The following is a 12,129-nucleotide window of genomic DNA, read 5'->3' as shown; positions in this document are numbered from 1 at the left end:
TTTCATCTCTCAAAGGGAATGGAGCAAGTGTGCGATGGGAAGAGTGTGGGTTGGATTCAGACAAGATTATGGGACTTAACTTCTCTGAGCCTCAGAATCGCCATCCTAAAATGAGAGTAATAATTTCTTCTCAGGGGAATCTTCTCAGAAGATTAAATGGGGTAGTCCAGAGTATCTAGGATTGTGCCTAATGCATTATAAATGCTCATTAAACCACCTGTGACTTTGTCAAGAAAAATAGCCAAGACAACTGCATTAATTGCCCATTGTTTCTCAGCTCATCATTTTCATTCTTAAAATACTTCTTGCAAATCTTTTCTGCAAATTTCCCCAACAAAATGGAATTTATCATGCACAATTTGGAAGTCAACTACATCCATATTCACATATGCACACATACCACTCCTCCCCCAGTAAGTTAAAGAAATTTTAAATATTTATGTATACATATGCTACATAGTTACATGTATGAATAGACATATATAGTAATTTAGAATATAACTTTTTTAAAGACAGTGAATCTTGTGCTTGTTTTTAGTTCCTACTTGTTTGAAAATACTATATGAATACTTTGTTGGTTGCATTTTGTTAGAATAAGAGTTTCATTCACCAGTGACTCATCCCTTGAATGTTTCATGTTCTAGGCATTTTCCCTACCCAATCCTCATGTCTCTTCCATGCATTTGTCTTTATATTTGCATTGTCTGGTAATTTGGATATTTTTATTTGAGATTATTTGGCCTATGTCAGGTATTCTTCTCTGTGGTCCCCAGGGTCTTGTATCTTGTTTATAACTTCTTCTTTTTCCTTGCTCTCTTTTTATCAAATGTCATCCATTGTGCCTCAGTATTTTACCCTTGGGTGTTTCAATTATGCATGAATAAGATCTGCCTCACAGTTGCACGTTTCCATTTTCAGTCTAAATAACTGCACACAAGAATAAAAGTCTCTGCATTTAACTTGAGGGGCTCTCAGCTGGTTGCAGGTTTCATTTGGGCTCACTCTGGTCTTCTCTGCTAGTAGCAATTTTGGAATTGTGTAAATCAGCTTGCTTTGGTGTTACCCAAGCTTTTGCATCCAGCCCTCTTCAGTCTTCACTCCAATATTCCAGCTAAGCCTCTATTTTCATGCTTATGTGTTTGCTACTACTGTGGTTGTTTTGAGTTTCCATTCAAACGAGAAACAGATAACTTAGCAGCAGTTTCTCTAAAAGTCTTAAATCAATAAATGGTGTTCAGCAGTGCTAATAAATCACCACTTCTCTACTAAGCCCCTGATTTAAATCAGTCAGTATTTCTCAGTATTTCAAACTTACCATGTTCTTGAGCAGGAAAGAAAGGAATGGGATATATCATCTTTGTTAGCATTAAATGGTAGGCATGCCTAAGGCAGATACAAAGAAGAGCAAAAAGAGGGTGATGATTAGGATTGGTTTTATTTTGTGAAACATCAATCTGGCCATGCATACTAGCCCTTAGCTCTTCCAGCTTGCCCGTGTCTAGAACTTCCCACACTTGATTACTTACTGCATTACACTTGTTTAATCAGGTGTCTCCAGTACATGGCACAATGCCTGACCCATAAAATAAACAAAAAGAAACAAGTGAATAAACAAATATAGGAATGAATCTCAAGGATGCTGTGACTGTGACAATAAAAAGAATTATTACATTCAGCATTTCAATGACACAATGTAAATTTGTAAAGTAAACCTGAGGTGGCCAATAAAAACAACTAACCTATAAAATTAGTAGCTTTGTACTAGAACAAGTTTAGGTGATCTTTTTTCTGAACATTATTCTTATAGGTAATCCTTTGGATAGTATGTTCAAAATGGTTTTAAATATGTCTATGCCATGTTTGTCTTCATTATCGATGCAGCTGGAGTAGCATGCAGAATTAGAGAAACAATGCAAAGTAACTCCCTGCTAGAGTGAATATGCAACTCAGAGCCTTATTAGGGTCTTTTTCAGGGCAGTTAATGGTGTAATTCTCCTCAATCTGCAGCCCCAGACACTGGCCCACGCTGTGTAAACAATCCTTAAAGTTCATCTATAGAGCATAGCCTTGGTTTTCCTACTGATCTCATTTAAGATAAGAAACAAACTCAGTGCTAGAGAAATTTGTGTGTACACTTTCCTGAGTCATTCTAGCTCCATTTCATTAAAGGAGAACATGTTCTTTAACAGTTTTGTGTCAAGCACTCCTGTTGTGCCATCTGCCACCTGGTCTCAGAGATCAACCACCTGCACCGTAAAGATAACAATCATGTATTCCCCATTGTATAGAAACACACTCTTGCAACATGAGAGGAAGAATTACTAGAATTTGGAAGCGGCAGCATCAAACATAAGTAAGAAACCTGTATGTGGGCTGATATTTCTCAGCCAATGGGATTTCATAAGACAGAAAATTTCAAACATATTTTTAAAAGAAATAGTAGAACCAATGTATTAATATAACTGCAACTTTTAATTGCAAAATGAGATCGTTTAACAAACATACACGCACACCTTAATATTAACTCTTACCGTCATAAAAGGAAGGACATGTTAATGGAAAAAAAAAAAAAAAAAAAAAAAAAGGAACAGCATAATTGCAGCAGTTCTTTAACTGGAAGTGTTCTTATTTTTCTTTTTTACAGGGTTTGGCCCTGTGGTTGATAGCTTAGTTGTGGCTGTTGCCTCTGGAAGCCTCCTGACTCTGGAAGCCTCCTGCCTGCCTCATCCTCTTCAGTAGCACGCTCAGAAGGCTTCTAGTGGAGATTGCACAGCTACTTCGGTTCAGTCCTGGGTGGGAAACAGTGGAAACATTTAGGTTTTTTCCTGCTTCTTGAAGTAACTGTTACAGGCCAGGTCCGGGTCAGTTCTGCCTGTGTGCAGTAAATCAATCGTTGTGACATAGGTTTTGCAAAAGAGAAAAGATATACTCGCGAGGCTGACATGTGGTGGGGGAATGGGGGAGCATGGGAAAATAGCTCTCAAATATGCCTTCCCCAGGATAAGGCTTAGGGATCTTTATGGTTTAGGGAAGTGGGGTGATGTAAGGCATGAAAAAAGATGACTAGCAATGGAGAACAATGAGGTAACAGGTTCATTTTGGACAATCATAGTTGGAGTTTATGGCAGTTCTTAGGACATACGTACAGAAAATGGTGGCATTAGGATGATCTGAGGACAAGGTTTCAGCCCTTGGATAACAAAAGGCCACCTCCTGGGCACTTGCACAGGCCAAGTTGAAGGGTCAGTGGTCTCAACCAGTTTGACTGTACGGGAGCTGGCTTAAGTTCCTGAAAAACAACAGAAGCAACCATTACTATCATGACCTATAAATGGTATCTATAAAGTAGCCAGGGAAAGTTAAGCCTTCAGCATTCAGTGGGGTGGCCTTTAGCTACCATGGCCTTCCATTTCATGGAAAAAGGAAAAAACATGACAAAAAACAAGTGACCAAAAGCAAGCAGGGCAGTCAGATCTGATCAAAATAGCCCTTTGGTTTCATAACCATTTTTTTGTTTGAGACAGATTCTCGTTCTTGTCTCCTAGGCTGGAGTGCAATGCACACTCTCAGCTCACTGCAACCTCCACCTCCCAGGTTCAAGTGATTCTCCTGCCTCAGCCTCTTGAGTAGCTAGGATTACAGGTGTGCACTACCCCACCTGGCTAATTTTATATTTTTAGTAGAGACAGGGTTTCACCATGTTGGCCAGGCTAGTCTCAAACTCCTGACCTCAGGTGATCCATTGGCCTTGGCCTCCCAAAGTGCTGGGATTACAGGTGTGAGCCACCACACCCAGCCCATAACCAAATTAAAGTCTGTGTCTTAAGTAAACACTCAAAACCGACTTAGCCAATGCAAGACACCCTTTTGCTCCTTGTAAATCCACAGACAACAGCACCAAGAAAAGCCTTATGAAATATCAGGACATATGACAAACAGTGGAGAACTGAATTTTGCTCACCCACTAGCTAAATCTTTTCTTTGAAGAGGCTTCATTGTCATTCAAACTGGTCAATATCTCCCCTTGGTATACATATTCAAGAATAGCAAACAAAATGTTTATCTGTGGTGAGATCAACCGTGCTTCTAAAGGAACATGGATGAATAGCAAACTAAATACAAATCAACAAATATATGACTTTAGCAAAAACAACACCCTCCCTCTAGGGAACCTTTTTACTTTTTTTTAAAACAATCTATCTGCTCAAACAAGGACTGGGTATAAGAGACATGATTATTAGTTAAACCATCTTAATGAAATGTGCGGACCTATGTGCTCTTAGATAGATAATTCATGTGCAATTTTATTATCTCTCAATGTTTAATTAAGTATTTGCCTTTTGGCTAATCAACAGCAATTAATAAGAGATGCTTATGTTCATACAGCTTATAAGAAATATTGACATGGCCTCCACTGGAATTTTAGTGGTCTTCTCTGTGAAAGCAAGGGTAAGAAAGAGTGTGTGCCAGGCCAGAATGAGAAAGTGTATTAGTCAGCATCCTCCAGGGAAACAGAACGCACAGAATGAGTGAGTATGTGTGTGTGTGTGTGTGTGTGTGTGTGTGTGTGTGAGAGAGAGAGAGAGAGAGATACTGTGATTAATAGGAAATATAGATTTTGGTCTTCATCCTTGGTTCCTGACACAAAGTTCCTAAAACCATTGTCATTTCCTAAGCAATAGGGTTGCTAAGAGAATATTTTGTTCTAATAGTTCTAATATTTGGTCTTTGACCCTGGTTCCTGACACAGAGTTCCTAATCCCTTGGAATTTCCTGGGACACAGGAGTATCTTTTGTTCTAATTAGGTGACTCTTGATGGACTCTTGAATGGGTTTTGGTCACCAGAAAGACTAAACCATGATTATAAGCTTGGAACTTTTAGCCCTAACCCTCACCCTTATCCTCCAGGAAGGGGAGAAGGGCTGGAGATTGAGTTAATAATCTATCATGCCTCCATAATGAAGCCTTCATAAAACTCCCCAATCTATGGGGTTTGAAGAGCTTTCTTCCAGGTTGCTGAACACCTGGAGGTTCCTAGAGGGTGGTGCACCCAGAGAGGGCTTGGAGGCTTTGCACCCCTTCCCACATTCCTTGCCCTGTGCATCTCTTCCATCTGACTCTGCATGCTTTCGAATAAACTGGTAAACATAAGTAAAGTGTTTTTCTGGAGTTCTGTGAGCCATTGAAGCAAACGATCAAACCTGAGGTGGGGCCCTGCAAACCCCAACTTATAGCCAGTTGATCAGAAGCTCCAGAGGACTGGATTTATGATTGGTATCTGAAGCTGGGGGAAGTTTTTTGGGACTGAGCCCTTAACCTATGGGATCTGTCTCTAACTCCAGGTCAATAGTATCAGAATTGACTTGAATTATAGGACACCTGGTTGATGTCTGCTGGATAATTACTTGTTGGGGATATAAAAGCCCATGCATTTGGGTAACTAGAAGTATGGTGTTGAGCAGATAGTAGGAGAAACCAGTTTGTCTTTTTTCCTATACTGTATATCGTATATGCCTTCGACTGACAGGATGAGGTAACCTGCTTTACTCAGCCTACTGATTTACAGTATATCACAAGGATACGTTCACCCCCATATTTATTGCAGCATTATTCACAATAGCTAAGACATGGAATCAACCTAAGTCTCCATCGACAGAATAATGGATAAAGAAAATGTGGTATAGACAATGGAATACTATTCAGCCTCAAGAAACAATGAAATCCTGTCATTTGTGGCAATACAGATAAGCCTGGAGGACAATATGTTTGGTGAAATGTCAAGCATGGTAAGATGAATGCCGCTTATTCTCACTCATATGCCGGAGCTAAAAAGCAATCTGAGTTCATGGAAGTAGAGAGTAGAATTGTGAGTGTTAGACGCTCGAAGGATAGTGGGCTGGGAGGATGGGAAGAGGTTGGCCAACAGGTACAAAATTACAGCTAGATAGGAGGAGTGGGTTCTGGGGTTCTACAGCACTGGGAGGTGAATATGGTTAACTGAAATTTATTACATGTTTTCAAAAAGCTAAAAGAGGATTTTGAATGTTCACAATGCAAATGATAACGGTTTGAGGTGACAGATATACAAATCTCCCTAATTTGAACCATGACATATTGTATACACCTATCAAAATATCACTCTTTATCCCATAAATATGTACAATTATTGCATGTCATCTAAAACTAAAAGGAAAAAAATCAAATTCCCAAAAATAAAAAATAAATAAGAGCTTACATTTAAAACGTCATATTGTACATATACAATATACATAAATATATACAAATATATACAATTATATATAAATATATACAATTACTTGTCGATTAAAACAAAATAAAAACTTTGCAAGCATAGAACCAAAAATAAACAAATAAAATAAAAACCTGTATTATCTTGTTTAAAAAGACCTATTGATTTAAATGTTAATCTTATCTAAAAAACGCCTTCACAGTAATATCTAGACTGGTATTGGATCAAATATCTGGATGCCATGGCCTAGCCAAGTTGACACATAAAATTAATCATCACAACCTGAGAGGAAAAAAATGAGAATATTAATTTTAAAATGGAAGGCTTAAAACAGATGAATAGTATAAGAAGGTAAATATAGTAAATATTTTATAGGTTAAAGTCTCCTTTTAAAGTTCCGTACTTTTCTACACAGAACTAGAAGGAATTTGACTGGATTGAAAGAAATTTAGAATAATCTGTATCTTAAGAATGTCATCTTAAGGTATGTTTTGTGCAACATGGATATGGACTTGTGGCACCTAAAACACACACACGAAGTGTACTTTGTCACCCCGTGAAACATAAAACTGCAAGAAAAACGAAGGAGCCCGTATTAAAATTATAAAGAACCCAGGATGTCATTTGTTTCATAACTTGTCATAAAATAGATAATGATTTTTTGATCCTCAGCTTGGTGCCACCGTTTCATGCCAGCAAAGTGACTATTTTTACAGTCTCAGACTCTGCAAAATTTTAGAAACATAAGAAGAGTCTCAGACTGCAAAATTTTAGAAACATAAGAAGAGGAGAATCACAAATGACAAATAATTACCAAGGTACTTTGTACATTTGGAAACTGGTAAATACTTTGGGCATGTGAGAGGAAACTTTGACTAACTCTCTGCTGTAAATTTATTTCGCTTTAGTTTGAACCATCTGATGCTTTATTAAAAAATAACTTGGAACAAAGAAATTCGTAAACTACAGTTCATAACAAATCATAGTTTGGGGGAAGAGGGAAAAGCCAGACCCCATGCAGAATTTAACCAGAGTAGCTCTGATTTAGACATGAAGCTTATCAGAATTCACTTAAAGAGATGATTCTACTATCAAAGAAAGTTTAAACGTCACTGTTGATGCCATTTCTTCATTTAAAGATGTTAAAATTATTTCGATGTTCATAAAATGAGCAGAGAAGTGATGCTGAGTTAGAGCCCTGGCCATCCTACTAAGAGCCTTTGCTCTGGGCAGATCAATTTGAAAAAAAGCTCTCCCTCTGCATGGTGGCATCCCACTGGCTTGGCCAGCAAAAGATGCCTTTGTGTGACAAAATAAGTCACTCTTTTCTCTAGAAATTGTAGCCCTTGCTAGCGCACAAGACAGACAAGTAAAAACAAGCTAGATCTCAGCCCCCATCACATCCCTTCCACTTAGGAGCCTTTGTGCAAAGTCAGAAACACACAGTGGATCTTTGACCCTATGTTGATGTACCCCAGGGTCCTAAATAAGGCACTTAATATGACCATATCTGCTTAGTAAAATTAAATCTAGTCATGTTCTCTCTTTCCACTAATGGAGCTGATACTGAGTTATATAACACTATCCTAATAGATTGGCTTACAGAAATTTTTAAACAAAGAGAACTTCAACTCTCAACAACACACAGAAATAGATTGTTTGGGGAATAACCTATTTTCTCCTCTTATATTCTGCCCACCTGTCCTAGAATCTGTACCTAAAACAGAGAAAAAGGAGACTGATACTCTTGTAGACAACATCAGAAGATTCTTCTTTGTAGGAAGAATGGGGCTGATTTTTTTCAGATATTCTTCAGTAAGGCCAGACATTTTGAAGGAGTCTCTTTCTCCTCCTCAGCCCCTCTACACATTCCTCGACAATTAGAAAATCCCTCCTTGTCTTTGCTGGCAGGGGAAACAAGTGGAGTATAAAATGACTGATAACTCAGGGTAGAGGCTGGGTCACAATAGCAGGCAGTCACTTGGACGGGCAGGAGAAAAGTGGTTTTAAAGACCAATGGGTTAGGACCATGTAGGGTTGGGACAGCAGAGCTAGGAAAAAGAGAGTCCAGAGAAGGGCTCAGCAGTGGCCACAGGGGGCTCTCTAACATCCCAGGGATGAGGCTGTGAGCCTGGAAAAGGCAGTGGGGATGAGTTAACAGACGAAGGAAAATACTCTTGAAGCCTCTTTGCCCTTTGGCATTTGTATATATTGGTGTGAACTGAATGACAACACTGCAGAAGGAACTGATTACTCTTCACGAGTGTGTGTGCATGTGCATGTGCATGCATGTGTGCGCAAATAGGAAGGAAGATGTGTCACCCTTCCTCTCTTCTGCTTAAATATACTCTGTTGTCTGTAGTTGTTCAGTGCAGAAAATAGACAAATGGAATAATGTAAGGGAACAACTCATGGGTAAGACCATTTTTATTTTCAGTTCCAACTATGTCTTTTGTGATAAGGAGAATAGTACCTAAGTTTCAGATAATAAAGCTTCAGCACAGTCTGGGAGAATGGTGAGCCATTATATTCCAGAGAAATTTTTCTATTAGTTCCTGATTTACTTGAGTTCTTTGAGATTTTAGAACATGATGAAAGCTTTTGATCTGCACCAGATAAATATGTTAGTGTTAATACTCAATTACATTGGGGCTGATTAGTCATTTTGTGGGTTTCCTACATCATTTGCTTTCTCTTCTTTTCTGATTTTTGGCCATTTTACTGCTCATTAGCAACTTTACAAGAAATAAAAGAGGAAATAAAAGAAGATAAAACTCAAATCAATTATGTCATATTTTTTCTCTCTGATTTACTATGATTTAGCTTGGAGGAAAGTTGGACATATTGGCTGAAAAAGCAGTTTGGGGCTTATTTGTGAATTTCAATGATCTATCTTGTCTCTGAAAAGGAGATAAGATATTATCCTTTTTGTAGTGTTTTGGAGAGAGCCCTGCCTTTGCAAGACTAAGCTGGCCTGCATTCTTCTGCTTCTTGTTATTTCTGGACAATTATTTTATCTGTATTAGTCTGTTTTCATGCTGATGATAAAGACATACTCGAGACTGGAAAGAAAAAGAGGCCTAATTGGACTTACAGTTCCACATGACTGGGGAGACCGCAGAATCATGGTGGGAGGTGAAAGGCACTTCTTATATGGCAGTGGCAAGAGAAAATGAAGATGCAAAAGCAGAAATCCCTGCTAAAACCATCAGGTCTCATGAGACTTATACACTACCATGAAAACTGTATGGAGAAAACTGCCTCCATGATTCAAATTATCTCCCACTGGGTCTCTCCCATTGGGTCCCTCTCACAACACATGGGAATTATGGGAGTACAATTTAAGGTGAGATTTGGGTGGAAACACAAAGCCAAACCATATTATTCCACCCTTGGCTCCTCCAAATCTCATGTCTTCACATTTCAAAACCAATCAGGCATTCCCAACAGTTCCCCAAAGTCTTAACTCATTTAAGCATAAAGTCCACAGTTCAAAGTCTCATCTGGGACAAGGCAAGTCGCTTCTGCCTATGAGCCTGTAAAATCAAAAGCAAGCTAGTGACTTCCTAGATACAATGAAGGTACAGGTATTGGGTAAATACAGCTGTTCCAAATAGGAAAAACTGGCCAAAACAAAGGGGTTATAGGGCCCATGCAAGTCCAAAATCCAATGGGGAAGTCAAATTTCAAAGCTCCAAAATGATCTGTTTTGATTCCCGGTCTCACATCCAGGTCATGGTGATGCAAAAATGTGTTCCCATGGTCTTGGGCAGCTCCACCCCTGTGAATTTGCAGGGTACAATCTCTCTTCCAGCTGCTTTCACAGGCTGGTGTTGAGCGCCTGCAGCTTTTCCAGGAGCACAATTCAAGCTGTAGGTGGATCTACCATTCTGGAGTCTGGAGGATGGTGGCCCTCTTCCTACAGCTCCACTAGGTGGTGCCCCAGTAGGGACTCTGTGTTGGGGCTCCAACCCCCCATTTCCCTTCTGCAGTGCCCTAGCAGAGGTTTTCCATGAGAGCTGCACCCCTGCAGCAAACTTCTGCCTGGGCATCCAGGTGTTTCCATACATCTTCTGAAATCTAGGCAGAGGTTCCCAAACCTCGATTCTTGACTTCTGTGCCCCTGCAGGTTCAACTTTATGTGGAAGCTGCTAAGGCTTGGGGCTTGCATCATCTGAAGCCATGGCCCAAGTTCTGCATTGGCCCCTCTTAGCCATGGCTGGAGTGACTGGGATGCCAGGAACCTAGCTGCTAGGCTGCACACAGCTTGGGGAACCCAGGTCCAGCTCACAAAACCACTTTTTCCTTCTAGGCCCCTGGGCCTGTGATGGAAGGGGCTGCTATGAAGACCACTGACATACCCTGGAGACATTTTCCCCATTGTCTTGGGGATTAACATTTGGTTCCTCATTGCTTATGCAAATTTCTGTAGTTGGCTTGAATTTCTCCTCAGAAAATGAGATTTTATTTTCTATTGCTTTGTCAGGCTACAAATTTCTCAAACTTTTATGCTGTTTCCCTTGTAAAACTGAATGCATTTAACCCAAGTCACTTCTTGAATGCTTTGCTGCTTAGAAGTTTCTTCTGCCAGATACTCTAAATTATCTCTCTCAAGTTCAAAGTTCCACAGATCTCTAGGGCAAGGGCAAAATGCTGCCAGTGTCTTTGCTAAAACATAAAAAGAGTCACCTTTGCTCTAGTTCCCAACAAGTTTCTCATCTCCATCTGAGACTACCTTGGCCTGGACCTTATTGTCCACATAACTATCAGCATTTTGGGCAAAGCCACTCAACTAGTCTCTAGGAAGTTACAAACTTTCCCATATTTTCCTATCTCTGAACCACCCTCCAAACTGCTCCAACCTCTGCCTGTTACCCAGTTCCAAAGTTGCTTCCACATTTTTGGGTATCTTCTCAGCAACACCCCACTCTACTGGTACCAATTTACTGTATTAGTCTGTTTTTATGCTGCTGATAAAGACATACCCAAGACTGGGAAGAAAAAGAGTTTTAATTGGACTTACAGTTGAACATAGCTGGGGAGGCCTCAGAATCATGGCGGGAGGTGAAAGGCACTTCTTATATGGCGGTGGCAAGAGAAAATGAGGAATATGCGAAAGCGGAAACCCTTCATCAAACCATCAGGTCTCATGAGACTTATTCACGACCATGAGAACAATATGGGGAAACTGCCCCATGATTCAAATTATTTCCAACTGGGTCCCTCCAACAACACGTGGGAATTATGGGAGTACAATTCAAGGTCAGGTTTGAGTGGGGATACAACCAAACAATATCATCATCTTTTTGTACCTTGATTTCCTCTATTATAATTTGGACTAGATGTTCTCCATTTGCCTAGAAAATTTTCCTGGTACTATTGAGCCACTGACAATTATGGAAATTCGTTTGCAAACAAGATTTCTTACACCTGTCTAGCCTCCTTGTGGCCATTAGTCAACATTTTATAAGGAAGGTGGTTGGAAGGTAAATACAGTTTTTGGTCATAAAATGGAGCCAGAAATCTGACTTGCTCTCAATAATCCCATGCTCCCTCACATGATCCACCTTTCCTTACAGAACTGCAGTCAGTTGCTCTTCTCATGCCTCACTCTCCTTAATTTTTAAGTGATAATCAGAAGTGGCCTTTTCTTCTGTCCTCATTACTGGAAGTGTAATTTCATTGTGAATAACTCCTAATCCCCACTGTTCAGGGACCTGGCTATCATATCCAACCCCTCTCTAGACTTTAGGGTATGCAGTGCTACCTCTTATTCTAACATAACTCAAACATTTGTTCTGATACAACTCTAACTTATTGTAACATCACTCAAATACGCTATTTCTACCTAATACCTTATAATATTTTTCCAAATTGT

At 39.6% G+C, this 12,129-nt stretch overlaps 1 long non-coding RNA gene across 1 annotated transcript in view; it reads right to left on the bottom strand.

Annotated features, from left to right (window-relative positions):
• Positions 1–2,453: 2,453 nt before the first annotated feature.
• LOC140712106 (uncharacterized) overlaps positions 2,454–12,129 on the bottom strand; it is a 41,425-nt gene continuing 31,749 nt past the window's right edge. Inside the window, exon 6 of the long non-coding RNA XR_012093556.1 lies at positions 2,454–2,789. This is a non-coding gene — a long non-coding RNA (uncharacterized lncRNA). The remainder of the gene's footprint in view (positions 2,790–12,129) is intronic.

The sequence above is a fragment of the Chlorocebus sabaeus genome, chromosome 7 (genome assembly GCF_047675955.1).
Source record: "Chlorocebus sabaeus isolate Y175 chromosome 7, mChlSab1.0.hap1, whole genome shotgun sequence".
Lineage (NCBI taxonomy): Eukaryota > Metazoa > Chordata > Mammalia > Primates > Cercopithecidae > Chlorocebus > Chlorocebus sabaeus.
The sequence above is the reverse complement of the archived record's forward strand: the minus strand, read 5'-3'. Positions and strand labels throughout refer to the sequence as shown.